Source organism: Nycticebus coucang, chromosome 10, assembly GCF_027406575.1.
Source record: "Nycticebus coucang isolate mNycCou1 chromosome 10, mNycCou1.pri, whole genome shotgun sequence".
NCBI lineage: Eukaryota > Metazoa > Chordata > Mammalia > Primates > Lorisidae > Nycticebus > Nycticebus coucang.
In genome coordinates this window covers 16,163,474-16,189,072 of record NC_069789.1, presented here as the reverse complement: position 1 = coordinate 16,189,072, position 25,599 = coordinate 16,163,474, and the positions used below count along the sequence as shown (strand labels likewise).

General features: G+C 43.9%; 1 pseudogene; it reads right to left on the bottom strand.

The window, feature by feature from the left end:
- Window positions 1-309: 309 nt before the first annotated feature.
- Window positions 310-1,392, bottom strand: LOC128596878 (glyceraldehyde-3-phosphate dehydrogenase-like; annotated as a pseudogene).
- Between the last annotated feature and the right edge of the window lie 24,207 nt (window positions 1,393-25,599).

The window sequence follows — 25,599 nt, the reverse complement described above, 5'->3', positions numbered from 1 at the left end:
AGGGTTTGCAAACTGTGTCTTAACCGAAGGAATCTTGGAAGCCTGGCTAGGGTTAGGGATAAATTTGAACTGCTTCTTTCAATGTCAATTTTTTTCAGCAGAATGACTTTTATTTTGTGTGATAGTCTTTTTATTTATTTTTTTAATTCAGGGAATTTTATTGACGTTACATGACAAGGTGGGGCTCCTTAGGCCCCTCTTGTTCTTGAGGGGGTCTGGTGTGGAAACTGTCGAGGGGAGATTCTCAGTGAGGTGGGGGACTGAGTAGGCAGGGGTCCCCCAGCAGCTAAGGGCCTTTCTCTTTCTCTCGTGCTCTGCTGGGGCTTGTGGTCTGGGGGTTCTTACTCCTTGGAGGCCATGTGGGCCATAAGATCCACCACCCTGTTGCTGTAGCCAAATTCATTATCATACCAGGCAATGAGTTTGACAAAGTGGTCATTGAGGGCAATGCCAGCCGCAGCATCAAAGGTGGAAGAATGGGTGTCACCGTTAAGTCAGAGGAGTTGACCTGGTGCTCAGTGTAACCCAGGATGCCCTTGAGGGGGCCCTCTGATGCCTGCTTCACCACCTTCTTGATATCATTGTATTTGGCAGCCTTCTCTAGACGGCAGGTGAAATCCACGACAGACGCATTGGCAGTGGGGACACGGAAGGCCATGCCAGTAAGCTTCCCATTCAGCTCAGGGATGACCTTGCCCACAGTCTTGGCTGCGCCAGTTGAGGCAGGGATGATGTTCTGGAGAGCCCCACGACCATCATGCCACAACTTCCCAGAGGGGCCATCCACAGTCTTCTGGGTGGCAGTGATGGCATGGACTGTGGTCATGAGTCCCTCCACAATGCCAAAGTTGTCATGGATGACCTTAGCCAAGGGGGTTAAGCAGCTGGTGGTGCTAAGCAGTTGACAATGTAGAGGCTGTTTTCGTACTTCTCATGGTTCACACCCATCACAAACATGGGGCATCAGCAGAAGGGGCAGAGATGATGACCCTTTTGGCACCCCCCTGTAGGTGAGCCCCAGCCTTCTCCATGGGGGTGAAGACACCAGTGTACTCCACAACATACTCTGCACCTGCCTCACCCCATTTGATTTTGGTGGGATCTCGCTCCTGGAAGATGGTTATTGGATTTCCATTGATGACAACCTTCCCGTTCTCAGCCTTGACTGTGCCATGGAATTTGCCATGGGTGGAATCATACTGGAACATGTAGACCATGTAGTTGAGGTCAATGAAGGGGTCATTGATGGTGACAGTATCCACTTTGCCAGAGTTAAAAGCAGCCCTGGTGACCAGGCGCCCAATATGACCAAAGCCATTTACTCCGACCTTCACTTTCACCATGGTGCCTCAGGGATGCGGCTGGCGCTGCAGTAGAAGAAGTGGCTGTCTGACGAACGGGAGGACCAGAACTTGTGTGATAGTCTTAGGGGCCATTTGAGTCATCTCTCAACTCATGTTCATTAGGATAAAAAAGGGAACTTGAATAGATAATCTCTGAGGGTAACTCTCAAAATGCTACACACAGCCAGGCATCAAGCACCACAAGTTCTTTATTTTTTTAATTTATTTTTCTTTTTGGAGATTCATTGAGGGTACAAGACACCAGGTTACACTGATTGCATTTGTTATGTAAGGTCTCTCTTATACTTGTGTCTTGCCCCCCAAAGGTGTGGCACACACCAATACCCCCACCCCCCTCCCTTCTTTCCACTCTCTGCTCTTCCTTTCCCACACCCTCATTCTGCCTTCTCTCTCTCTGCTCTCTCCTTCCCCTACCCGCCACCATATACTAGGTCCTTAATTGTCCTCATATCAAAATTGAGTACATAGGATTCATGCTTCTCCATTCTTGTGATGCTTTACTAAGAATAATGTGTTCCACTTCCATCCAGGTTAATACAAAGGCTGTAAAGTCTCCATCTTTTTAATGGCTGAATAGTATTCCATGCTGTACGTACACCAGAGTTTGTTAATCCATTCCTGGGTTGTTGGGCATTTAGGCTGTTTCCACATATTGGCGATTGTAAATTGAGCTGCAATAAACAGTCTAATGCAAGTGACCTTATGATAAAAGGATTTTTATCCTTCTGGGTAGATGCCCAGTAATGGAAATGCAGGATTAAATGGGAGGTCTAGCTTGAGTTCTTTGAGGGTTCTCCACACTTCTTTCCAAAAAGGTTGTACTAGTTTGCAGTCCCACCAGCAGTGTACAAGTGTTCCTTTCTCTCCACATCTGCACCAGCATCTGCAGTTTTGAGATTTTGTGACGTGGGCCATTCTCTCTGGGGTTAGATGACTACAAGTTCTTTTTAAACACATCTGTTTATGTCTCCTCTCATCCTCACAGCCAGGCCCTCCGTCTAGGGGCTGGCTTTAACTCCAGCTTAGACTAAAATATTAGCTTCCTTTCTTTTTTTTTATGGCAGTCTCTAATGTTAACTTCTTAATTGTTCTTTCTTCTTCCAATGTGTCAGCTCCCCCTCCTCATTGTATCCATTCTGTACCTCTGGCGTGTTAATCCTCTAGAATAGCAGTCCCCAGCCTTTCTGCATTTTCACAGGAGATGAATTTTCCATAGACGTGGAGGGCATTAGATTCTCATAAGGAGGCACAACCTAGCTCCCTCGCATGAACAGTAAGAGTGTGGTTCTCACTCCTATGAGAATCTAATGCTGATGTGACAGGAGGCAGAGGTCAGGAGGTGATGCGAGCAGTGGAGAGTGGCTGTGAATATAGATGAAGCTTCCCTGACTTGCCCACTGCTCGCCTCCTGCTGGTCTGCCTGGTTCCTAACAGAGCCACAGCTTCCTCATTGCTTAAAAGCGAGTCCAAGAGTGTTAGGTTGGACTTTAAGGCCGATGATGCCCACCTGGTCTCCACAGGGCTCCTCAGCTCCGGTCAGATTTGCATCACGGGACGTTCACATGCCCACTCTGCATTTCCAAGGTATCATTCCTGTCCTGTTCTTTCTCTTCAGCCTCTTAAGGCCTCAGAGAAGTCCAACTGCCTCTCCAAGACCTTTCTGTATAGATGGTCTCCATTTCTGAACTCCTGGAGTTTTACTCTATTTAGATATTTATAATATTCACTAATGCTTCATACTGTTTTTTAAATCATTTTGTGTACCTTTTTAAAACCTGAATGTTAAACACCTGTGTGTCCAGGACTTATTTTAGGCCAACACTGTGCAATAGAAATATAATGTAAGCTGCAAATGTAATTATAAATTTTTTTTTTTTTTCAGTTTTTGGCTGGGGCTGGGTTTGAACCCACCACCTCTGGCATATAGGGCTAGCGCCCTACTCTTTTGAGCCACAGGTGCCTCTCATAATTATAAAATTTTTAGTAGCCATGCTAAAAAATAAATAGGTGTATCTTGAAAAACTAATACTTCGTTTTATATGGAATCAGGAAAAACCTTGAATAGACAAGACATTACTCAGAAATAAAAACAAAGCAGGAGGAATCACGCTACCAGACCTCAGACTATACTATAAATTGATAGTGATCAAAACAGCATGGAATTGGCACGAAAACAGAGAGGTAGATGTATGGAACAAAATAGAGAACCAAGAGATGAACCCAGCTACTTACCATTATTTGATCTTTGACAAGCCAATTAAAAACATTCAGTGGGGGGCGGCGCCTGTGGCTCAGTTGGTAAGGCACCAGCCCCATATACCGAGGGTGGTGGGTTCAAACCCAAACCCGGCTGAACTGCAACCAAAAAATAACTGGGCATTATGGCGGGCGCCTGTAGTCCCAGCTACTCGGGAGGCTGAGGCAAGAGAATTGCTGAAGCCCAGGAGTTGGAGGTTGCTGTGAGCTGTGTGATGCCATGGCACTCTACTGAGGGCCATAAAGTGAGACTCTGTCTCTACAAAAAAAAAAAAAACATTCAGTGGGGAAAAGATTCCCTATTAAACAAATTGTGCCGGGTGAACTGGCGGGCAACCTGTACAAGATTGAAACTGGACCCACACCTTTCACCATTAACTAAGATAGACTCTCACTGGATTAAAGATTTAAACTTAAGACAGCAAACTATAAAAATACTAGAAGAGAGTGCAGGGAAAACTGTTGAAGAAATCGGCAAGTATTTTATGAGGAGGACCCCCCGGGGAATTGAAGCAGCTTCAAAAATACACTACTAGAACCTGATTAAACTAAAAAGCTTCTGCACATCCAAGAACACAGTAAGTAAAGCAAGCAGATAGCCCTCAGAATGGGAGAAGATATTTGTAGGTTATGTCTCTGACAGAGGTTTAATAACCAGAATCCACAGAGAACTCAAACGTATAAGCAAGAAAAGAACAAGTGATCGGGCGGCGCCTGTGGCTCAGTCCGTAGGGCGCCGCCCCCATATGCCGAGGGTGGCGGGTTCAAACCCGGCCCCGGCCAAACTGCAACCAAAAAATAGCTGGGCGTTGTGGTGGGCGCCTGTAGTCCCAGCTACTCGGGAGGCTGAGGCAAGAGAATCGCTTAAGCCCAGGAGTTGGAGGTTGCTGTGAGCTATGTGATGCCACGGCACTCTACCGAGGGCCATAAAGTGAGACTCTGTCTCTACAAAAAAAAAAAAAAAAGAAAAGAACAAGTGATCCCATCGCAGGCTGGGCAACAGACTTGAAGAGAAACTTCTCTGAGGAAGACAGGCGTGCAGACATATGAAAAAATGCTCATTATCCTTAATCATCAGAGAAATGCAAATCAAAACTACTTTGAGATATCATCTAACTCCAGTAAGATTAGCCCATATCACAAAATCCCAAGACCAGAGATGTTGGTGTGGATGTGGAGAAAGGGAGCACTTCTACACTGCTGGTGGGAATGCAAATTAATACATTCCTTTTGGAAAGATGTTTGGAGAACACTTAGCAATCTAAAAATAGATCTGCCATTCAATCCTATCATTCCTCTACTAGGTATATACCCAGAAGACCAAAAATCACATTATGACAAAGATATTTGTACCAGAATGTTTACTGCAGCCCAATTCATAATTGCTAAGTCATGGAAAAAGCCCAAGTGCCCATCGATCCACGAATGGATTAATAAATTGTGGTATATGTACACCATGGAATATTATGCAGCCTTAAAGAAAGATGGAGACTTTACCTCTTTCATGTTTACATGGATGGAGGTGGAACATATTCTTCTTAGTGAAGTATCTCAAGAATGGAAGAAAAAGTATCCAATGTACTCAGCCCTACTATGAAACTAATTTATGGCTTTCATATGAAAGCTATAACCCAGTTATAACCTAAGAATATGGGGAAGGGGGAGAGGGAAGGGAGGGAGGGGGAGAATGGGCAGAGGGAGGGTGATTGGTGGGATTACACCTGCGGTGCATCTTACAAGGGTACAAGTGAAACTTAGTAAATGTAGAATATAAATGTCTTAATAGAATAACTAAGAAAATGCCAGGAAGGCTATGTTAACCAGTGTGATGAAAATGTGTCAAACGGTCTATAAAACCAGTGTATGGTGCCCCATGATTGCATTAATGTACACAGCTATAATTTAATAATAATAAAAAAAAGAATAGAGGATTCTCCCATTTCCCAAATCTGCTGTCTTTTTTTAAACTGATTTCTCAGTGAGCTTGCCTTTCTTAGAACAATTCTTCCAGTTGTACTTCAGTCTTCCTGGCCTCTGAGAGCAGCATGGGGGATTCTTGGCAGCCTTATTTGTTCCCAGACTGTGGCTGTCCTTCCTGGTACTTAGAGCTGCAGAAGAAGTAAAACTCACATAGGAGGAAGCAAGGTTTGTCTTGGGTTCATCCTCATCCCCCTTGTTATCCCTATTTTAAAAAAAATTTCATCCTTAAACAAAGCATAGCCCGTAAACAAACACATGTAGTTCCTTGGTTAAAGGTGGGAGGGTAACTGTTACTGGCTGGGACATTAAGAAGATTGGAGGATTATGAAAGACATCTCATTAGTTATGAAAACCACTGTTGACCCTTGAACAACTTGGGGTTAAGATCATCAACCTCTACCCCCACAAAGCGCAAAATCTTCATGTAACTTATTACTTCCCCAAATTTAACTAATAGCCTTCTATCGCCTTAATGATAACATAAATATTGTATATTATATGTACTAAATATTGTATTCTGATAATAAAGCTGTATTATATTGTATTCTGATAATAATAAATAATAAAAAATGTTATTAAGAAAATCATAAGGAAGATAAAATATGTTTATTGTTCATTGAATGGAAGTGAATCATCATAAAGGTCTTCATCTTCTTGTCTTGACATTGAACAGGTTGAAGATGAGGAGGAAAAACTGGAGGGGTCTTGCTATGTCAGGGGTGGCTGAGGAGGAAGAAAACTCACATATAACTGGATCCACATAGTTCATTCCTGTGTTGGTATGAATTACAGTTGGTATGAATTCCTGTAATGAATTACAGTTCATTAAAGCCAAGAGCTGGGCATAGTGGCTCATGCCTGTAATCCCCGCATTTGGGAGGCTGAGGCAGGTGGATTGCCTGAGCTCACGGGTTCAAGACCAGCCTGAGCCAAAGCAAGACCCTGTCTCTAAAACAATAGCCGGGCATTATGGCGGGCGCCTGTAGTCCCAACCACTTGGGAGGCTAATGCAAGAGAATCACATGAGCCCAAGAGTTGGTGTCTATGACACCACAGCACTCTACTGAGGGCAACAAAGTGAGACTCTGTCTCAAAAAAATAAAAATAAATAAAAATAAAATAAAGCCAAGGGAGAGGTTTAGAACAGCATTGGGGTTAAGGCTGATTTATAGCACCTGAATTAGTTAAAACTTTGCAAGTTACTTTTAATATTTAGAGAGCTTTCTCCTATGAACTTAAGAGTAAAATAGCAAATTAGGTGCTTATTTCCCATTGGAACATTTTAATTGATCTCACTTACTTCATCCCCTCACCCCCACAATTTCTTAGCTCATACAGAACAATATTTTATTTTACTTTATTATTTTATTTTATTTATTCTATTTTTTAGAGATGGGGTCTCGCTCTGTTGCACAGGCTAGAAGTTTTGGGCCCACGCAATCCTTTCACCTCAGCCTTCTGAGTAGCTAGGACTACAGGTATGTGCCACAATGCCCAGCTATTTTTTTTTTTTTTTTAATTTTTCCATAGAGATGAGGAACTCACTTTGTTGGCCAGGCTGGCCTCGAACTCCTGACTTCAAACAATCCTCCTGTCTTGGCCTTCTAAAGTGTGGTATTATAAACACGAGCCATCATACTGGTCCCTCATTGTTTCTTGAAAGGTGGCAGGTTCTGCCAAGACTTCCTCCTTTGAGAATTAAGGACTGAGGGACCATCTAGCTATTTTATCCATAATACCAAGGGTTGGCCAACATTTTTTTGCAAGGGGGCTGATAGTAAACATTTTAGACCTTGAAGGCTACCATAGCTCTATAAAAATAGCAGTTGTAGAAGCAGCAATGGACAATTTGTACTTGAATAAGGGAGGCTGTGTTCCAAAAAAACTTTATTTGCAAAATCAGGCAAAGGGCCAGATTTGTCCCATGGGCCATAGTTTATAGAACCTTTGTCTAAGATCATCAATTTCTTTTGAACTTTATTTTAAAATAAGCATTTTAAAATGGTCAATGAGTAAGGAGATGGGGGTCTGGTATTGAGACTCTTTGCCTAGTTTTTCCTTGTATATTAAATCTCCTATTTCTGATTGAATCCATCTATAAAAAGTGAGAATAGTGTAACTTTGTCTTCTGCTACTTTGTCAATTTGCTTATTAGTTCAAACAGGTATGTGTATGTGTGTGTAACCTTTAGGATTTTGGATATTATAAGATTATATAAAATCTGTGAACAGAGCTAATTTTACTTCTTCCTTGCCAGTTTGGATGCTTTTTCTTTTTCTTACTTAATTTCTCCTGCTGGAACTTCCAGTACTGTGTTGAGTAAAAGTGATGACAGCAGCACCTTGCCTTGTCCCTGGTCATAGAGGAAAAGCTTTCAGTCTTTCATCACTCACTCAACCCACCGTGTTACTTACACATCTGTGTCTCAGGTCCACCTGCTGGGCAAGCTCGCCAACCACAAACTCAACCTATTTGTAGCTCTAGAGGGTGGAAAATGTTGTTATCTCCCAGAACCAGACTCTTGGAGACAACCAGGTAAGACTGAGGAAAGTTCTCATAAGGATTTTTAAAAAAAAAGATTTTATTGAATATTATGGACTGAATGCCTGTGTCTCCCCCACCCTCAAATTCATATGTTGAAATCTAATCCCCAGTAGGATGATGTTTGGAGGTGGAGTCTTTAGGGGGTAATTAGGTCATGGAGTTAGATCTCTTAAGATTAGGATTAGTGCCCTTATAAGAGAGAGAGCTTGTGAGGACAGAGGAGAAGTTGAATGTCTGCCCTCACCAGCACCTGACCAAGCTGGCACTGGCCTCTAGAACTGCTTATGAACTTCCCAGTCTGTGGCAATTTGTTAGAGCAGCTCAGAGACACTGAAGCATAAATTGTGTATCTTTTAAGCATGCAATTCCACAGCTTTTAGTAAATTTGCAGGGTCATGCAACATTCACTATGATCCAGTTTTAAAACATCCTATAATCTCAATAAGACCCTTCTTGTCGGGCGGTGCCTGTAGCTCAAAGGAGTAGGATGCTGGCCCCATAGGCCGGAGGTGGCAGGTTCAAACCCAGCCCCAGCCAAAAACTGCAAAAACATAAATAAATAAATAAATACATAAATAAATAAAAATAAAGTAGTTACATGTTTAAAAAAAAAAAAAAAAGACCCTTCTTGTCCATTTGCAGTCCCCATGTCCAGCCCCAGGCCATGACTAACTGACTCTGTCTCCATGCATCTGCCTATTCTAGACATTTCATGAGTTGAATCGTAGGGCATACGATCTCTCTCATCTGACTTCTTCCATTTAGCATTGTTATTTCGAATTTAATTTTGTAAGGTTTTGGTGAGTGACTCAGACAAAGTTTGTCCGAAAGATAAGTTCAGGTCTAAGAAGAAACCTGAACTTATCAGTCCTCAGGGCCTGATTGAGCAATAGACTAATGAGAGCCCTCTCTACCTGTCTACTCCTACAAACTCTCTTCTTACAAACATGCAATGGAGGTGAAAAACAGTCAAATAGCAGCATGATTAGTGATAAGGCAGGTTTCCCACCAAAGCTAGTTTTTTCAAATCTGATCAGATGCCCAAAAGACTCTTAAAAAGGGATTTTTACTGTTAAAAAACAAAATAAACTCTGCATTTGTTGAGTTCAATGATAAAAAATCAGAGTCAATATTATTTGATGCATAATAAGTGATAAATCAAGGCTGGCTATTATCATTCATTCATTCAACATATATTAAATCCCTATAGTATACAATGTCAGTGCTAGGAATTAGTGATACAAAGCATGAAACATAGTTTAGTAAGGCAGAGAGGCAGATACATAAACAAATGCACCTGAGTGCGATCAGTGCTATGACAGAAGGAAGCTACTAGAATGAGGAAAAAGAAGACCCAATCTGTAGCGACCAGAAAAGATTTCTGTTAAGAGTGACTCCTTAGCTGGAGAGAGGGGGAAGGAGGAAGCACACAGCCAGGTTGCTGGAGCATTTTGCTCACCTAACGTGCAGTGAGGGGAGAAGGATGGCTCACTGTGAGAACCAGCCTGGCAAACATTGGGCAAATAGTGTTAAGAGATGGGGACAGAGTGGGAATGAGCCTGGCCTTGTGTGCCATGCCAACTAATTTGAGGGTCACTGAAATATAATCAAAGCAATTAGGTGATAAGGTCTGTGCATACTACATTCTGGTGCTGTACTAAATTCTTTGTGTATGTTATTTTAGTTAAGTTTTTTAATAGTTCCATGAAGTAGAAATTGTTTTTTTCCATTTTATAGATGAGGAAACCAAAGCTTAGGAAGATTAAGTACCTTGACCCAAGTCATACAATTACTAGGTGGCAGAACTGGAATTTGAGCTTGGGCTTTCCAAAGCTCTTGTTCTTAACCCTGTGCTGTGGTTGGAATGTCATCTCCAAAACTCGTGTTGAAAGTTAATCCCCAGTGAGGCAATGTTGAGAGGTGATTGGCTCATGAGGACTCTGTCCTCATGAATGGATTAATCCATTCTTGGTTGGTGGACTGATGGGTTGTCACGGAAGGAGAACTGTGGGCTTTCTAAGAAAAGGAGAGACCTGAGTCAGCACACTGGGGCCCCTCAGTGGGCGATGCCTTCTGCTGCCTTGGGGCTCTGTTCAGAGTCCCTAGCAACATAAAGTCTCTCCTCAGATGCATCTTCTCAACCTTGGCCTTCTCAGCTCCAAAGCATAGATTTGGGTGTTTTTTTATTTTTATTTTTTTGTATAAATTACCCAGTCAGATATTCTGTTACAAACAACACAAAATGAACTGAGACACCCTGATGTTCCCCTCAGTCTGGTTAGCTTTTCAGTACTCAGATGAGAACTGCTAAGGCCAGAGTCTAGGACAGTAGCAATGAGGAAAGGGAGACTGGTGTGTCTCTCTGGTTCTAAGAAAGGAGAATCTGTAGAAATTGGTAAGTTGGATGGGAGGTAGGATAGATGATGGTGTCATTTGACCAAACACAAACTATATAGACAGAGGAGCAGCAAGTTTTGGAGTAAGATAATGGTTTCTGTTGGGATCATGTTGAGCTTAAGTTACTTATGAGAAAATTAAGTGAAAAAAATGTTATATTCAGAAATAGCTAGGATCTAAGCTCAGAATATAAGAGGAGAAACAGCCTCAGTGTCCCCCCAACTCCTTAGCTGTAAAGTGACTTAATGATGTAACTAGTTATCAGTCACATCAGCCAGTCCTCCCCTGGTTCTGACACCGTGAAGCCCATCACAACTAAGGGCTGAAAAACAAAAAAACACCAGGTGAGCAGCTTGGGAAAGTCACACACACTGAGTCCTGCAGGTAGAGACCAGAGGGTGGATGATAGGGGACTAAAGATGAAACTTCGGGGAAGGGCATTAGAACTCTGATAAGTTCTCTCAAAGGCAGGTAGGCTTTGAAAATGAGATCCCTGTCTTCCTGGAATTCTGAATCTTGGTAATAAAGAACAACTTTAACCTACACAAGTGTTTGCCTTCCTGCTCGTGGTTCTGGCACTATGGTTATAAGAAGAGAGATAGCATTTTGAGAATTAGATGTGGGAGACGTGAGCTTGGCTGAGGCAGTAAAGCCAGGTAGGATGTGTGAAGTAAGGAGAGAAGGCTGGTATGGGGGTGTGGGCTTGTCATGGAGGCAGAACTGTTTTGGGTTATTGATTTCCTAGACAGTGGACCAAGGAATTGATCTTTTATTAGCATGTGCAGGGCTGAATCAGATGTCTTTTCTTCAATAAGGCCAGGAGTTTCCTACTTCATGAAGTAGGTCAAACAAAAAATTTGTACATCATAATCAATAATCACAATGTTACCTTATACAATCCTAACATAAGGCTTTGTAAAGTCTTATAAACCCAAATAGAACAGTCCTATCAAGGAGAAATGAATAAAAGAAATAATATCTTTGATATGGGAGAATGTGCTGTATAAAGACAGACATTCAATTCAGACCTATGAGTGGCAACTTCTGAGCCCAGAAATCCACTGAATAATCTTCTTCATCCATTTCTATTAACAGAAGTCTTTGGTGCTTAGGAGGTCTATTTATCCTTTATTCATCACTTCTGTGCACTAAGGTGTAAAGTCCATGAGGTCATTAAATAAGCATCAGATGAGAAAATGCATCTCATGGTTTACCATTGACAGAGATATCCACAACAGCACTTAAGACAGCCAGTTCTCACTCAATAGACCAAAGAGCCCTCAACTGGCTTATGCAGAGGTGGTTAAAGAGGGGTTTGTTTTTTTAGAATTCTAGGCTGTTCTTTATATCAGAGAGGGACAAAGTCAAAAGAATAGTAACATTTTTTCCAAATGTCTGTGCTCAGCTTTATCTCCCCAGAAATTCCTATGTTGAAGTCCTAATCCCCCAGTACCCCAGCATGTGACCATATTTGGAGACAGGGAGTTTAAAGATGTGATTAAGTTAAAATGAGGTCATGAGGGTAGGCGCTAATCAACTATGACTGACAAACTTCAAAGAGGAAGAAATCTGGACATAACCACAGAGGAAAGACTGTGTGAGGAAACGGGGAAGGCCATCTGTAAGCCACTGTCAGAGGGCCCTTTGTCTGGGACATTCCAGCCTCCAGACCATGCAACAATAAATACCTGTAAATAGAGGTTGTTTACAGCCTTGGCCAGTGGCCCTTGGTTACAGCAGCTGGAGCTAAATCCAATATGTCACGTCTTCCTATGACCATAAACCAACAAACGGCTGGCCATGGGGCAGGGCTGCCACAGGGTTCCACTGTGTGACCATGAAAGTGGATGCCCCCTTGGAGATGCTGCCTCAGATCCTCTGTCGCTATGTTGCAGGAAGATGAGGCCCCACAGAGAGAAAGAGCACCCAAACACCACGTTTATATGAGAAAGGGCTTTATTCACCAGCTGGGAGCTTACGGCACAGAAGAATTCCAAATGGCCACGCTCCCCGACTGGCTTGGTCTTTCCCTTTTTGTCAATAGTCAAAAAGTTCCAACCCATAGGTACCTTCTCACTGGCCAGTTTGAATCAAGCAGGAGATGCCATTCCAGCCCCTATAGAACTACAGGATTTCAACGGAACTTGGAAATTTCCAAGTTCCAGGAAGTTAAGTTTACGAATTCCCCACAGGTGTATCCTTGTGGTCTCCTTGAGAAGACCTGTTCTCCTAGACCTCACCCTTCTCGGGTATCCTCTCTCAGCTACAATAAATGCAATGCTTCAGCCCTGGAAAAAGACAGTGCTGCTTTCAAGGCAGGCAGGAAACAGTAATCTGAAACTCTGACTGCGTGAAGCCCACAAATAAAAGCAGACACTTTTGCAGTATGCCTTTCCTTCTGCCCGGATGTTCTTTGCTCAAAACTGGGTAACCTAGCACTTCAATCCTAGCGTGTCATTTATAAGCAAATTGCTGGCAACGGGGAAAGGCAGACATCCAAGGTGGGAGAGGGGCAGCGGGATGGCAGGTAAACATCCAAGATGCTCACCACCAGCCCTGTCCACAGGCCTTTGGTTGAAAATATGCAATTTCTCCAGTGTTTGCTGAAAGAGAAGTCTGTTTATTCTCTGCCATGGTGAGATGAAGACCTTTCAGATCAATAAATTGTGGTATATGAACACCATGGAATATTATGCAGTCTTAAAGAAAGATGGAGACTTTACTTCTTTCATGTTTACATGGATGGAGCTGGAACATATTCTTCTTAGTAAAGTGTCTCAAGAATGGAAGAAAAAGTACCCAATGTACTCACCCTTATTATGAAACTAATGTAGGACCTTCACATGAAAGCTATATCCCAGTTATAACCTAAGAATAGGGAGAAAGGGGAAAGGGAGGGGAGGGAGGGGGGAGGGAGGGGGAAGGAGGGGGATTAATGGGATTACACCTGCGGTGCATCTTACAAGGGTATATGTGAATCCTAGTAAATGTGGAATGTAAAGGTCTTAGCAAAATAACTAAGAAAATGCTACAAAAGCTATGTTAACTAATGTGATGAAAATGTGTCAAACGATCTATGAACCAAGTGTATAGTGCCCCACGATCATACTAATGTACACAGCTATGGTTTAATAAAAATAAATAAATAAAAAAAAAGACCTTTCAGAAGTAAGCAGAAAGGAAATGTAAATTGCTGGCACTCTTTGAACTTGTTCCCTACAGGAAAATCCAGTAAGTTAATTTTGAGAAAGGGCTATGCCGGAGGTGCCTGTGGCTCAGTGAGTATGGCACCAACCCCATATACCGAGGGTGGCGGGTTCAAATCAGGCCCTGGCCAAACTGCAACAAAAAATAGCCAGGCATTGTGGCAGGTGCCTGTAGTCCCAGCTACTCAGAAGTCTGAGGCAAAAGAATCGCCTAAGCCCAAGAGCTGTAGGTTGCTGTGAGCTGTGATGCCACTCACTCTACTGAGGGTGACAAAGTGAGACTCTGTCTCTTAAAAAAAAAAAAAAAAAAAGGCCTATAGAATGTGGTTCTTGAATTGAAACATGTTTTCTCCTTTGTATAGTTTCTAATTTTGAACTGCTTTCTTTTCATTCCTTTTTATTATTTTTCTCCTTCCTCCCTTCTTTCATTTCTTTTGGAAAAGGGACAATCATTAACATCTCTCTCCAGAGATACAAGATCCACTGCTTTGTGGGGCATCTTGGTGTGATCTGTTAACCCTAACCTTGCCCATAGATTATGGCCAGGGGTGGGGAGTCCCCTAAAGCAGAGCTGAACTGTGACATAGAAGAATCTTGGCTCATTGCCCTCGGCCGACCCAAAGTGACAGAAATCATTCATCCACAGATTGTTCCGTAGCACGGGAGTTGGGGAGTGGCTGCCAAGAATATTTTACCAAGTATTTTTCTGCTCTGATTTTCCTGCTTTGACCATCCATCCTCTTTCCACGTTCTTCACCAGCTAACGTGCTGAGGCAGCACTGTCTTCTAATCTGTGCAGAGGTGACCCTGCCCTGATCTCTGAGGCCAACTGCTCCCCAGCAGGAGGCCCAATTATGTCAGCCTTTCCCAATCTCCCAGGAAATACCCTCAGGGATTATTGGGGAGTTTCTTTTCCTCTGACAACTGGGCAAAGGGCCAGAACAAAGCCCCCAGGGATTGCCCTGCCCTAAACTCCTGGAAGAATGGGCAGGCAAGGAGAAACTTGTTAGGGAAGAAAATCCCACAGGAGAAGGTGGGGGGAAGGCAGAGGAAAGGGTGTTGGTCAACCTTTGTGTCTAAGGACAAAGGAAACAGCTGGGAGGGGAGGGTGGCTGTTATCAGCAATTCCAGAGGACCTGCTATTTTTTCATGGGAGAAGCTGGGGCTGCACTCTGGATGGGTATGGGTATATGGAACGGCTTGAAAAGCCACTCCTTCCAACAGATACATCTGGGTTTGAATCCTTATCCGGCCACCAGCTAGTGGTGAGACTGTACATATGTCAGCCCAAAGCAAAAGCCACAACACTGCACAGAGGTGAGTTTAACCCTTTCCACGCACCCTCCACACATGTCAATTCCTCTGGACTTGAGCAGGTGCTATGAGCGCTACTGGGCCTGACCCCAAACAGCTGGGTCTAAGGGACAGTCACTCTCAGGGCACGGGGCCCAAGGAGACTCCTTCCCTATCACCTAGAGACCAGAACAGTGTAAATCTGTTTTTGTACACAGCTGGCACATACAACTATGTGTACACTCAACACATAGGCCCCAGAGCTAGGGAACAGTGGCAGGAGGGCTTGTGAGGCAGAAAGCCAGAAAGTCTAGCATGTACTCATTAAGTCAGGAGAGGGTTTGAGCCAAATATGATTCCTCTACCTGGTGCAGAAGCTGTGATCCTTTCTGGCATCACACCAACAGAGTTGGAGTTACACCAACAGAGAGGGAATGCAGTCTGAGACTGTGTCTATTTTTCATCTGATTTACTATTGAACCAAACCAGACCCCCTCCTTAGGTTCGGGGCTTGTGGGCTGGCTATGTGAATCTTCCTTAGCGGGCTGGGCTGTTGTGATCTGAAGTCCCCAGAAAGACGTTCACTTTGCAAACCCCTTGGCAAAGTTGATGTCATGATCCTCACTTCCTGAGAGGAGGAGGCACAGTGTTTAGTTAGCTGGGACCCCAAATCCTCATTATGAAAGTGCCATTTCCACTGCGGTAATTGTTAAAGTTTGTTTGCAGAGCAGCCATGCAGAAGACGCACAGACTGACAGAAGCAGAGCTCTGGGCTGGTGCCCTGGACAATGTTGGATCTAATTTCTGTGTTTTAGGGGGTCCTGGGTAAGACTTTATCTCAATGAGGCTTGTTTATTTAAGGTTCCTCAGTTGAAAGCTGTAGAAATCATCTCAGACGAGTAACAGAGGATTTTTTTGAAATCTATGGTGTTTTCCAATACCAAACCAATTTTCTGAGTCTCTGGGCATGAGCTGGCTATCCTGCAATTCAGTTCAGTTCTGACTCTTACTACCCAGAATTAGCACAGACTTCACAATGTAGGAGCTTGGTGTGGTAAGACTATATGCCATCTCAGACAAGGCAGCTGCAAGTCTGAAGCCTTGTATTTGTGACCCAGTAGCTATAAATCAGGGGTTCCCACAACCTCCTTGCTGGCTTCAGTAACCTCATATATCTCAGAAAGAATCTTACTAACCAATTTATTTTAAAGAATGCAACTCATGGGCAGTGCCTGTGGCTCAGTGGGTAGGGTGCTGGCCCCATATACCAAGGGTGGCAGGTTTGAACCTGGCCCTGGCCACTTAAAACAGCAGTGGCAACTGCAACAAAAATAGTTGGGCGTTGTGGCGGGCGCCTGTAGTCCCGGCTACTCAGGAGGCTGAGGCAAAAGAATCACCTAAGCCCGAGACTTGGAGGTTGCTATGAACTGTGATGCCAGAGCTCTCTACCAAAGGCGACAGAGTGAGACTTTGTCTCAAAAAAAAAAAAAAAAATTAAAGGCTACAACTCATAGACAGTCAAGTGGAAGAGTGGCATGGTGCAAAGTTTGGCGTGTGCGTGTGCGCGTGTGTGTACGGTTTCCACCCCTCTCAGATGTGCACCCTCCCGGCACCTCCAGGGGTTCACCCACACAGCAGCTCACTGAATCTCATTTAAGAGTTTTTGAACAGTGCTTAATGTCTAGGCCCTCTCCATCCTGGAGGTCAATGAGTGGCGCTTAAAGTTATAATCTTCTAATCACTTGATCCTCCTTGGAGGCTATCAAGAGGCCCTATCCTAAGCTGCTTCAACAGCATAGACTGAGGTGTCATCAAAAGGGCTCCTTATTGTAAATTAGTACAGCCACAATCAGCCACTAAAAATAGAACTACCATATGAGCCAGTGCTCCCACTGGGGGTCTATATCCAAAAGAAAGGAACTCAGTACATCAAAGAGATGTCTGCACTCCCACATGCACTGCAGCACTGTGCACAATGGGCAAGATCTGAAAGTAACCTAAGTGTCCATCAGCAGATGAGGAGATAAAGGAAGTGCAATGTCTACACACAATGGAGTATTACTCAACAGTGAAAAAAGAACTCTGGCATTTGCAGCAACATAGATGGAAACTAGAGGCCATGTGTAAATGAAATAAGCCAGGCCCAAAGGGGCAAGGATCACATGTTCCCACTCAGGTGGGAGCTAAAAAAAAAAGTTGCTGTCGTGAAGGTAGAGAGTGGTATGATTATTACCAGGGGCTGGGAAGGATCGGTTGGTTAATGGGTACAAAAATATAGTTGGAAGGAATAAGTAGAGTTAGGGTTAGCACGTTAGGGTGACTAAAACCAACAATAATTTATTACATATTTCAAAATAGTTAAAAGATTTGGAATGTTCCCAACGCAAAAGATTGATAAGCATTTGAGGTGATGGATGTGCTAATTACATCTGTATGCATGTGACAGAGTATCACATTTGCCCCATACATATGTTACAGTTATTATGTCTCAATTTAAAAGGAGGGGGCTGGTACGAATGGCAAAAGACACTCCTACTGCTCAGGAAATTCCAAGGGTTTTAGGAGCTCTGTACCAGGAACTATGAACAAAGACCAAATATATTTCTTATTACACCACAGCAGGTCTTATGGGATCAAAGGGAGGCTGAGGAAGCAGGTGTGGTGCTGTCAGGCAGCCCAGGAGGTCTTGGCAGGAAGGCTGACCCCTTAGACCCTTTCTGCTGCTGGACATAAAGAGGTCCGGCTTTGTCTCCACAAGCGCAGCACCCCTCTCAGAAGTCTGAGGCTGTGGGGGAGAGCCAGGCTGCACCAGGCATCCTCCAGGGGCCTTCAGCCTGCCAGGCCTGGAGGGTGGGAGAGGTCCACCTGGCTCTGTCTCACTAAGACAACTATCCGAAGCCACTAGGAAACTGCAAACCTGCACACTCTGCCAAGGGGAGAGAAACTGGGTGTCAAAAATGACAAGCACCTGTTATAAACATTTTGGAAATTACTGTAACTAGAAAGGAATGGTCACATATCAGCCACCTGTTTACTGCTCTGACCCCATCAAGATGTGGTAGGACAGCTGGTCCTGTGTGCTAATTTTACACACACACACACATACACACACACGAGCTGCTTTCTCGATGTGTTAGGAGCAAGTGATAGGTCACACAGACAAGTTGATACTCTCTTGGCTCTTCTAAGACTCGCCTCAGGGAACCACCACTTACTTCTGCCTTCCTGCTCTGCCTGCACAGACTGTACCCCCCACTCTCACCCCAGCTGTTAATACTTGTGAATCCTTCCTACTGTGAGACAGAGGAGGGAAATAACTGGAACACAAAGAAGATGGTGAGAGACCAAGAAACAGATGGTGGAGAAAGAAAGTATGTTAAGTCACTGCCCACTACAGAAAGTGTCATTAGGAAAGGCAAGCGTGTGCCTGCGGCTCCCCTGCAGGTGCACCAATACCCCACACAGGAAGGAAGGATCCAGCACCCAGATGGGACTGAGGCAGTGGTGGCAAGAATGCCTGGGACAGCAAGGGTGTATTTTAAGTATAAGCTCTGTAAGCCTAGGATGAGACCAACGGCTCCCTGTTCAAACCCTGTCCTGAGGCAAGCCAGAGGTGGAGTCTCTAAGCATGTAGCACTCTCAGCATAATTTGCTTCATTTTAATAAAATTATAATTCCTTTACTGAAATGATGATGAACACTCAGCATTACCAAGGCCCCTTTGTTGTCACCCTGGCCTCCTTTCTCCAGAATTATATATACATATTTTTTTCTTTTCTTTTCTTTAATGGTTACTGATGGGCATCTTTTGAGCCACAGGTGGCAATTCTTCAAATTAGAATTACCCTTACCAGCCACAATGTAAAGACCCGGAGAAGGTGTGTACTGACTTGATTACGCAAAGGAAAAGAATCTCAAAGTGAAAGGAGCAGTTTGGATGCCTACCAAGACTTTGAGAGTCACTACAAGAAAAACTGCTTGTGGTGAAGTTTCTAAGACTTGGGATCACTTCCAGATGAGAATCCACAGGTGACACGCTGACCTGCACAGTCCTCCTCCTGAGATTGTGAAGCAGGTGACCCCCCATCAGTAGTAAGCCAGGAGCTGAGGTTGAGGTCACCATTGCGGATGCTTAAGTCAACTGGTTTAATAATTTGATTACCAGTTGCTAAAAAAAAATATTTTCTGATGGGAATGAACTTTCGCTGCACTATACAGCTTTACAGAAATGCAATCACTGGGCAGAAAACGGGAGGACAATCTTTCTGGATCCTTCCAAGAACATGAGAAATTGTCCTTTAATTCCACTCCAGATACTCCCTTATTTGTAGACTCACCCAAGGAGTCTTGATGGTTTATTCAGGTTTATTTAGAAACCCTAGTAGCCATGATTACCAGACTTGTGTATTGGACAACATATTGAGAAGCCTTTCCCTCTACCACAGAAAGCATATCACAGAGATAATTAGTTCTGAAACCAGATTAGGCCTGCTATGATTTGAATGTTTATGTACCTCAACAATCATATGTTGAAATTCTAACCCCCAAGGTGATGGCATTAGGAAGTAGGGTCTTTGGGAGGTGACAAGATAATGAGGATGGATCCTCCATGAACAGGATTAGTGCCCTTATAAAAAAGACCTCAGGCTGGGCATGTTGGCTCATGCCTGTAATTCCAGCACTTGGGAGGCCAATGCTGGTGGGAGGCCTGAGCTCACAGATTCAAGACCAGCCTGAGCCAGAGCAAGACCTCATCTCTAAAAATAGCTGATCTTTGTGGCAGGTGCCTGTAGTCCCAGCTACTCAGGATGCTGAAGCAAGAGAATTGCTTAAGTCCAGGAGTTTGAGGTTGCTGTGAGCTATGCTGCCATGGCACTCTACTGAGGGTGACAAAGTGAGACTGTCTAAAAAAAAAAAGAGAGAGAGACCTCAGAGAATTCCTTCATCCTTGCCACCATGTGAGGACACAGTGAAAAAGGGACGTCTATGAGGAACAGGCCCTCACTATATACCAACTCTGCTGCTGCCTTCACTGTGGACTTCTCAGCCTCCAGGACCGTGAGCAATAAATGTCAATTGTTTATAAGCCATACTGTCTGTGGTATATCTGTTCAAGCAGCCCGAACAGACAGAAGCAAGACCATAAGTCATTTTTTAGCAGGGGAACAACATCTCTCACAAGCAAATGCTTTGGCTTCTGGTTATGCTGAGCTGTGCTAGGTAAATAAGACTGAGGGGTGGGGCCCACAGCTACTTTGTGCAGCAGACTCAGGTACCACACCTGCACCTGTGGCTCTCAAGGGAGCTGCTCATGGAGTTTGAGCAATGACTGCTAGAATCACAATGTCATGTTTTCCTTGCATGATTATCTCAACCCAGGCCTGAGATAATATTATGCCCCAACTCCATCTTGCTAAGGGCTTTCAGCACTCCCCTTTTAAGACAGGAAGCTCAGCTGTTAAGAGTTCAGTAATAACTGCAAACCCCCATCTTCCCCTTGTAAGGACACCCCTTACCAGGTGTTGGCTTGCATTAAGGATTCCCTCTCCCCTACTAAAAGCCCCTTATAAAACATTTCCACCCCCGATTCTACGGGTTGAGAGACTTTGAGGCATGAGCCTGTTCTCAGCCCAGCTGGTCAATAAAGGACCCTTGCTTAACCTGGACTCAGTTGTGCTGGCATTTCCCTATTCCCCTCGCTTTGGGTATAACAATACCAGGAAAAGGGCTCCTTTTGGGGTTGTGGAAATTTTTTTTTTTTTTTTTGAGACAGCCATAAACTAGATAAATCTGTTGAAATAGTATTCTTTTTGGTCACCTTCTTCTCATTTTAAGAAATATCAGGTTCTGGGCTGCGCCTGTGGCTCAGTCGGTGAGGCGCCGGCCCCATATACCGAGGGTGGTGGGTTCAAACCCAGCCCCGGCTGAACTGCAACCAAAAAAAAAAAAAATAGCCGGCGTTGTGGCGGGCACCTGTAGACCCAGCTACTCAGGAGGCTGAGGCTAGAGAATCGCTTAAGCTCAGGAGTTGGAGGTTGCTGTGAGCTGTGTGAGGCCACGGCACTCTACCAAGGGCTATAAAGTGAGACTCTGTCTCTACAAAAAAAAAAAAAAAATATCAGGTTTTTCTCTTTTTTTTGAGACAGAGTCACTATGTCACTCACAGTGGAGTGCTGTGGTGTCACAGCCCACAGCAACCTCAAACTCTTGGGCTTAAGTGATTCCTTTGCCTCAGCCTCCCAAGTAGCTGAAAGCACAGGTGCCAGCCACAACACCCAGCTATGTTTTGTTGCAGGTGTCCTTTAGCTGGCCCGGATCAGGTTTGAACCTGCCTGCCTCGGTATACGTGGCTGGTGCTGTAACCATTGTGCTAGAGGCGCCTAGCCATGGGTTGCTGAAACTCATTTGCATCTTAAACTGGCTTGATAGAGTAAGGCTAGTGGGGTTTCAGTGTGTTTCTTCCAGGTAAGCTTCTTCAGATGAACACTTCAGATGAAGTGTTCCTTAAAAGCTTTTCTGAGCCTGGAAATGGGCCAAACATTCAGAGCATTTTCTGTTCCACACCAGGTAGGTTAACTGGAACCACTAATAAAAAAGATTTAAGGAGAAAGACATTTGAAGATGGAGGCATGGCCACACATGGTTGCTACTTTCTCACTAAATTACATAACTCAGTGTGGCCTGGTCGTCTACCATTGTCCAAAGGACACTGACTTGCTTACATAGCTTACGTAACTCCAGCTGGTCTGTCTAGTGGACTAATCCTCAACAGACTAGAACTAAACTATTGAATACTTGAAATTTTACTTACCCAATTTCACTTTGTTTCAAAAAGTCTTTAAGCAATGGCTGAGAATTTGGTGGTGGGTGAAAAGAAAAGTAGTGGAATCAAACCTGGACCAGCAGGTAGGAAGTCAATGATAGTTTTGTTTCAACCCATCACCCACCCCGTGACTCCCTACCTCCTCCTCAGTATGGGGTTTCTGGTTTACATTCAGTGATCTGAGATGAGAAGCCAACAAGAGGCAGAAATGGGACATAATCTCGGAGCTCTGTATCCCCCAGCAGGGCCTTTTGTCATCCTGGGACCTTGGGGTGGATGACAGCTGCCCAAAGGGCAGAGATGCAGCTCAAGGCTGGGGGCAGGGGACTTTACGCCCAGTCACTGACAAAATGTCTCATTCCTGTCAGATGTATACACAATACACAATAAGACAGAATTTCTGTGACTCATTTTGTCTCAATAAACATCTTGAAGAAGGGAAAACAGCTGCCTCTTTCAAAGTCTATTTATGGGCGGCGCCTGTGTCTCAGTCGGTAGGGCACCGGCCCCATATGCCGAGGGTGGTGGGTTCAAACCCGGCCCCGGCCAAACTGCAACCAAAAAATGGCCGGACGTTGTGGCGGGCACCTGTAGTCCCAGCTACTCGGGAGGCTGAGGCAAGAGAATCGCTTGGGCCCAGGAGTTGGAGGTTGCTGTGAGCTGGGTGAGGCCACAGCACTCTACCGAGGGCCACAAAGTGAGACTCCGCCTCTACAAAAAAACAACAACAAAGTCTATTTATGCAAATCCTTGTTAATAAACACACTTTAAAAAACTCAGAAGCCCTTAGACATTTCTGACATCTGTCTCTAAAGCCTCCACCGAAGTCAAGGTAGAGCAGTGCAGCGGGAGCTACTAAGGCCACAGCCAGACTGTCCAGCTCTGTCCTTCACTACACCTGGCCCAAAGGTGCCTCAGGCTACAGAGACGCAAACCGCAGGTCCGTTCCAGCGCTCAGCGCTTCTACAGGGCACAGACCACTCGGTTGGTCAGAACCAGTCTGTGTTGATCTGGTAGGCAATGCAGACAAAAACTAAAGTGCTTCTGCCCTTGAGGACTTCAGCATTGTGTAGTGAGAGAGCCAAGATGTGAACAATGATCTGATGTGTTACGGGCTAAACTGCAGTCCCCACCCTCAGTTCCGGGTATTCAAGTCCTAACTCCCAGTCTCTCAGCATGTGATTGTATTTGGAGATAAGGTCTTTGAGGAGATAATTAAGAAAAAATGAGGCTATGACGCCATGCCCCAATCCAACATGACTTTACCGGAAGAGAAGATTAGCCGCAGTCACACAGAGGGCCGACCCTGTGAGGACACCAGGGAACTCCTTCCCACCGAACCCCAAGGGATGTAGTTAAGTCCTTATCTTGGTTGTCCTCTTGGAAGTGACCTCCTCCTTCTTGAAATAAGTCCTTTCCCTGGAGTACAGGACATCCTACTCTCTGGATTCTGTCTTATTTCTGTGATTACTCTTTCTTAGCTTCCTGGGATGTTTGAGTTTTCTATACACAGCATGAAGTTATGGAATCCCTTCATTCCCAGAGCCTCCGTGGAATGCTCTGTGGTTTGTGCCCAGTTATCTCCTCTGATTCATTTACTCCACTGCCTACTAGATATCTCTACCTGGAGACTTAAAGGCAATGTCATATCCCAAACCTAATTCTCCTCCACTGTTCTTATCCCATTAAATAGCAGCATTATCAGTTGAGGTGTCTGGCCCTGGAATCAAGGACTTATCTCCACTCTTCTCTCTTCTTAAAATATCCTCAGCATCCAGGTGGTGCCTGTGGCTCAGGGAATAGGGTGCTGGTCCTATATACTGAGGGTGGTGGGTTTAAACTCAGCCTTGGCCAAAACTGCAACAACAGCAACAAAAAATATACCCAGTATCCTCACCCTGCAACATTCAGTTTATTACCAAACCTTGCTGGTTTGGCTAAATCTTCTTTTGTCTTTACTGTCACAATTGTAGTCCAGGTCACTAAGCACTGAGGTCTGGATGACTCCAGCACCTCTTAGGGGATTGTTTTTTTCACGGTTACTCTGATCCCAATTTCATTTGATTCTCTAATCTGTTACCAGAGTTATAGAGTTAACTTAAGTGGCCAATCTAGCCCTCACTGACTTCCTACTGCTCTATGCCTGTGAATTTGTGACTCCAAGCCTTTGTGACTTGAGCCTATCTATTTTCCTAGCCTTGGCCTATTCCCCCCCACACTGATGCTATCAAACCTCACAAACTTTCTCTGTGCCTTCCCACCCCAGGGCCTTTGCACATGCTGTTTCCTCTGCCTGCAAGTGTTTTCACCTCTCTGCCCCTGAGATCCTTCACTTTCATAACTGCCATTTATCCTTCAGATCTCAGCTAAGTGCCACTTCCTTGGGGAAGCACCTATTATTCCCCAGACGAGGTTAGAGTTCCTGTCATGTCCTCCTTTTGTGACTATAAATTTGTGTTATTACTTGATGAATGTTGCCTCCATGGCTTCAGATTCCATGAAGGCAAGAGCCATCTGTGCTCATGAAAGAATAAATGAAGAGAATTCCAAATGGAATAGAGCATGTGCAAGGCACATACACAGGGCGCCAAAAAAGCATACCCATTTTAAAAAAGGAAAAAAATGTATTAAAATTGTAATATTCAAGTTACATTTGACTTCAATTCACATTCTCTTGACTAAGATACAGTCTTTTATATCTCATTCAAGATACAATATATAAGATAACAAACATTATCAGTATACATGGTATATTGAGTATTATAATTTTAACATATTTTTCTTTCTTAAAATGTATGTATATATATTTTTTGCACCTTCTCTGTATGTATACATATATGTATATATATCACATAGAAGAGAGTGTATATATCGTGTGTATATATGTATGGTACTAAGAATATGAGTAAGACAAATAGCGCCATTGTGTTTGTTGTTTAGTTGGTATATCTTGTGCAGTGCTACACTATCCTATTATTACAGTTTAGAAAGTTCTAGCTTAATTATATCCCACAGGTAAGTCTATCTTGTTCTTTTAAGGAGTCTTATGGCTATTCCTGACCCTTTGTCATCCTTATAAATTTTAAGAAAATGTTGTCAGACTTTATCTCAAAACAAAAAGGGGCAGGAGGAAGAGCAGGAAAAGGTGGCAGGAAAGAAGGTGAAGAGGGAAGAGAGGAAGCAACAGCAGCAAGGAAAATAACCATGCTGTGATTTATGCTAGAATTGCACTGAAATATAGATTGGTTGCCTGTGAATTTGTGATGTAAGAAATTATATCTTAAGATACTGAGTCTTCCTGTTAGGAATATTGCATATTTCTTCATTTGTTTATAGGCACTTTGCATTTTTTGTTGCTGGTTTAAATCTTCATTTTTATTATTATTTTTTTAGAGACATGGTCTCCATCACCTGGGCTGGAATGCTGCCATGGCATTCTCATAGCTCACAGCAACCTCAAACTCCTGGGCTCAAGTGTTCCTCCTGCCTCAGCCTCCTGAGTAGCTGGGACTGCAGGTGTGAGCCACCACACCTGGATAATTAAAAACATTTTTTTATAGTGATGGGGTTTTGCTATGCTGCTCAGGCCGGTCTCAATCTGCTGGCTTCAAGTGATCCTTCTGCCTTCAATCCCTAAAGTGCTGGGATTATACATGTGAGCCATCACACTTGGTTCTTTTAAAAAAAATCACCTCTGATAATTGATTAATGTTAGGTGTGTAGAAATGCAATTCAA